The sequence below is a fragment of the Porites lutea genome, chromosome 2 (assembly GCF_958299795.1).
Source record: "Porites lutea chromosome 2, jaPorLute2.1, whole genome shotgun sequence".
Lineage (NCBI taxonomy): Eukaryota > Metazoa > Cnidaria > Anthozoa > Scleractinia > Poritidae > Porites > Porites lutea.
The window spans coordinates 43293621-43298895 of NC_133202.1; the positions used below are offsets into that span (position 1 = coordinate 43293621).

General features: G+C 40.4%; 1 pseudogene; it reads left to right on the forward strand.

Annotated features, from left to right (window-relative positions):
- Positions 1-517: 517 nt before the first annotated feature.
- On the forward strand, positions 518-1295 carry LOC140926254 (uncharacterized; annotated as a pseudogene).
- The last annotated feature ends 3980 nt before the right edge of the window (positions 1296-5275 follow it).

A 5275-nucleotide genomic window follows, 5' to 3' on the forward strand; every position in this document is an offset into this window, starting at 1 on the left:
TCTTTCATTTTTTCGTTCACGTTTCATTTCTCGCGCGGTCAAAACCGAAAGTCCCCTTTCACTATCTTTTTTTGCCCCGAAACCAAACGGAGACGCTTGCTACGCAGACTAAACACCCAGTTTACGACAGCGATTTTGTTTTGCTTAGTTTATATTCATCGCCTAGCGTAGTGAATATAGCGTCATACTCCGAGATAGCGAACCAATCAGATTGCTTGAATCAAAAAGAGCACTGAGTGAGTATATACTAAAATAATATATACCATGATCTGGAAAGAAAACATATGCTGAGTTACAAAAGCCTACGTTTTAATAAAGGAACCTTCGTCGGTTGTGCTCAGGTAATCGGGACTTTAAGATACGGTCACTACGGACTACGAACTACTTCTGGACGTGAGAGTCCAAGCCATGCATGGACTGGGCCGACTACGCTAAAAGGCTGCGAAAATTGGACTGTTGTTTTATGTTAAGATCGTGACAACGAAGACTTAGAATGCGGCTGCGCTTGAAAAAGAAAATGTCTTTCGAAGACGTTAGAAACATCCTTTTATCGCTTATGCCGATGGTTTTCTCGATGATGAAGAGTTTATTATTCTTTACGATTATTACTAACCCGTTATATTAATCCCCCCATTTCCAGACTGGAATTTTGATCCATTCTGTTTGGATGTGTTCGACTCCTGCGATTGCGAAGCTCACTTCGGAGTGGCCAAGGATGATATTCCGATTTTATCGAACGCATTGCGGATCCTGGCGAGTTTCAAGTGCCCACAGGGAACAGACGTCCGGTGCCAGAGCTACGTATGATGGCTAACACTGTACTTGATTGGGTTTTTAATAAACACGGGTTTCGTTTAACCTCTTGGAATCAGCCATTTCTCACCCCTACTTACCTTCAAGAATACTCCCGTGCTATAACAAGACAAGAAAGTCCACTTACCAATTGTTTTTGGTTTCACTGACGGCACGGTACACCCCATATGCCGCTCTGGAGAAAAACAGCCCATTGTATACAACGGGCACGAGCGTTTTCATGCGCAAATAATTCAATCTATAGCACTGCCAAATGGTTTGATAGCAAATCTTAATGGTCCGGTGGAGGATGCACACCACGAATGCAGGGATGCTCAAAGACGCTGGCCAGCTGCAAACACATTAAACTGAGAGAAGCTTACAGTCCAAGGGGGAGGTCCTATGTCTCTATGGAGACCCAGCTTACCCACTTCCGATCCCGGTGTGCGACAAACGCAAACTGGCAGGTAAACGAGGTAAACATTTGTTGTGAAATGCTTTAAACAGATTCCTAAACTAGACTTTTAAATGACTTAAACTTTGAGGGATAGGGAATCTGTTGAAGTATTCCACAACAAGGTTTACCTCGTTTACCTGCCAGTCTGCAAGTCTGCCGTCTGCGTTTGTCGTACTAATGGTCAACGGAGTTATCGGTTAAACGTCACACAACAATACGTTTCTTTTTCCTTTTCTGAGAGTATACCGTAAAATTCCGAAAAAAAACCCTCCATGTATAAGCCCCTCCAAATATAAGACCCCCAAACCGGTAGCGCAAAAAACCCTCCGTTAAATCGCCCCTCCAAATATAAGCCCCAGGGGGTTTGTACTTGGAAAATTGCCCTCAAATACAAAGTATTACAAAGCAAAAACGGTAAATTTACTTCCAACTATACGGCTAGCCCAATCGATATTGAAACGCAAATTTTCCTCCGTAGATAAGCCCCTCCGAATATAAGCCCCTCCAGAAATAAGCCCCTCAAAAAGGGCCTTTGAAAAATATAAGCCCCGGGGGCTTATTTTCGGAATTTTTACGGTATGCTACTCGCCACCCCAGAGATCACCGGAAACCAGGTGAAATGTTACAATGTCAGGGTAGTTGAGGGATAGGGTGGGGGCAAGGAGAAATAGTCTGTAACGGATACTGGCTAAAATCAATGAATGAATGAATTTCCTGTACTAGCAAGGCATCATCTTGAAAATTTTGCGTTTTTAAAAGAAACAAACGATTAAAACAAAACACCAGTTGGGATATATTTAGGTAATGCAATCACGGCCGCAGAGACACGAAGGCAAAAATCCATCTCCGGTGGAAAGCCAATTTTACGATTTTTAAAGAACCAAAATTATAGACCAATCGGCGAGGTATATTTTCAGGGTACAATTATACCCAGGTAGTCTATGGCTTTTCATCCTCTTTTTAAACCCTTAATACTGATACGGTCTGCAAATTATTAGAAGAAGCGGATCGTCAGCACGCAGATGATATAGTTTTTCAAGTTTTTGGTTCTTTTACGGATAGTCTTTGAACGGTCGTAATTCGGCTTCATATATATTTTACGGATTGGTTTTGTAGGGGGTCTTAGTTTTGTAATAACAAAAACTAAGGGATATCTTTGTTTTCGAAATTTGCGAAAATTAAGACCCATAAATTTAACGTTAAATTTGACCTAAAACTAGGTGGAAAGAATAGGACAGAAGATAATTTGTTAGATTAGACCTATTTCGGTTACAATTCGACTTCATATTTCGACGGATTCGACTTTAGGGGGTCTTCAGTAGTTTTCGTAATCTAGAAAACTGAGACGGGTCTTAGGTCCTAGTTTTCAAGGGTCTTAGTTTTCGTAACACCCCGGTGAAATGGCTATTTGGCGATATCTCCAACTCCTTCAAGTTCATAGATTTCAAGAAAAACCTAAAGTTAGGATTAAGCGCAATTGGAAAGCAGTATATAGTTTCGGCACTGTCCAGAAATATTCTCACCTGCATTTATAGTACCACAACATCAACACATTTTCAACTTGATCCACCAACTGTTCAAGATTATTTGGCCTACTGGCACCATAGTATATCAAATAAAATATAATGGTTGTTCAAGCACCTAATCCAGGAATTCAGGTTTTATTTTTCATACAAGCCTGCTAGTGTCTGGTGAGTCTTCAGTCCGTCAAAATGAAATTTAAAAAGAGAAAGCAGCAAGGCTTTAAAAAGACTAAAACAAATGTTCACTTGAAACCAGGACAAAGGGGCCAATTAGTTTAATAACCTATGACGTTTTATGAAGCACTGATCAGATTTTAAAACGCTGGTCAGCGTTGTCTTTGTTTGCCGGATGTTGGGTAAGGGAGGAGGTCTGAACCGGTGAAGGAGGGCACAGAAAACTCTGATTGACACTAAGTTTATTTTCCACTGAAGTTGGTAAACCTTGGAGTAAAGTATGCAGTTGCTATGGTAATCATCTATGGTATGTGCAACAACTTTACTATCAACCAATACAGTGACTATTCACTGTTAACTTAATTCCTGTATGAAAAAGATAATGGACCCAAACTGTCAAAGAAACAACAATTTCACGACCACTTTGGTAAAAATTATTAAATTACTGTATTATGGAAAACATGAACAATATAATAAGCAAGTTATCCTTTCTCTTGTTTCTACTTACAACAATTTACCAAACAAAGTTCACCACGCATGCTTATGGATTTTGGGGGGATTTTTTGATGACTAGTAGAAAAATGCAAGAGTTTGTTAAAGGCGCTGTGAAATAAAGCAACATATTAGAGTCTCCAGAAACTGCAAAATGCCCCTTTGAATTGAATGAGTAGGATGGCAAAATAACCATGCTCTCAAACAACAAATTTCTTAAATGTTATCACTTTGTACGTTTTTGTAATAGAGCAAGAATAAGGCTTTGTGTGTTTATTTGACTTTGCATCATTTGCTTCATCTGCTCTTCTTGCACTTCGAATTGCTCTTTTTGCTGCTCAGCCTAAAGGTGCAGCTTCTGTCTTTGAAGTTCCAGCTCTTCTTTTCTGTGGTCTGTTTCCTTAGCTGTTTTCTCTGCTAAATACTGGAAAGGATCAGAACTAGCTCTTCTTTTTCTTCCTCTTCTCTTTGCATTCTTTTTCTCTGTGGCACTTTCGTCCCCAGAATGAGAGGCTTCACCACTTGTTCTAGCCTTCGCCCATGTGGTCATGGCTTTATCTCTACATGCAAGTGCATCGTTCCTCTTCTGATCATCGTTTTTGCTGTTTGCAATTCCTACGCGAAGTGTTGTTGAATGAATCCATGGTCTCAACTATTTCCTCAGTCAAGCAATGTTTCGTTTTCTGTTGGTGGATCAGGCTTGATCCCACTTGCTTGTTCGTCCTTGTTTTTCTTGTTCTTGTAGTCTTTTAACAGCTTATTAACTTGTTCTCTTACACTACGCTGATCCCGAGGCATGTCTCTAAAAAGACCGATTGGGAAACAATTTAGTTTTACGGTTACTTCTGTCCACTTCTGGCCAGCTTCATTGCTGCCAACTTTGTGCAGAAATGGTTCCAAGGAGTATAATTCACGTAGGAGCAGAGTATTTTTTGCCTCATTCCAACGAAACGGCCCAGTAAAAAAGAGGATATTTTATAAAATTAATACATAGCATCAAAAATATTTTCTTGCTATAAAATTGCATCCTTGAGATTTTTATCACCTGCTGATCAACAGCAACATTAAAACTGTCCTTAGGCTGCTGTCTCCAGTCAGTAAATTATTTTATGTTGGGAAACAAGTTTAAATTCAAAAAACATTAATTTCAAATGCAAAGTAAGACATAACACTCCCAATTTGGTCATAGTATCACAGTTCTCCATTAATTTCGCTGTCGAGGAGTCGACACCATAAAACACAGAAATATTTACTCAACTGTTCTCAATGCGAAAGACTCAAAACACATGTGTTCAATCCTCATTGTCACGTGTTCATTTAACTGTCACTCAAAACCGGGCCTAAAACCGGAAGCTGAGGCACATTCCCGCCCCTCGTCGCGACACAAAGTCAAGTCGATTTACAGTTTCTAAACCTACAATAGGTCTTGCCTTAATCTAAGAAACACAGTTTTGTGATAAGTCTCTTGTAATCCCCGTATAGACTCTCACGTACTCCAGCACTCTTCTTAGTTTCGCTAGGGACAAACATCTTTTCCACCCCAACACAGGCTCAATTGTAGGGATGCTTCACGTATAATCTCACAGGGTGGAGTTCCCGGGTAATATCATTTGCAGGATTATCACCCGTCGGCACGTATCTCCAACCCACCGTCCTCCGCCCTAGTGTAGTCTCCAGGTTACTCATGATTGTGTGAGTCTCGGATACTCGATTTCCCACGAACGCCTTGTAGTTGGAGCTGGTCTGGTGAAACCAGTGAAGAACGGTGGTAGAATCACTCCAAAAGGTTATCTTCTCTATCTTTGTCATTAACTCTGCTGCCAGTGTTTCAGCTAAA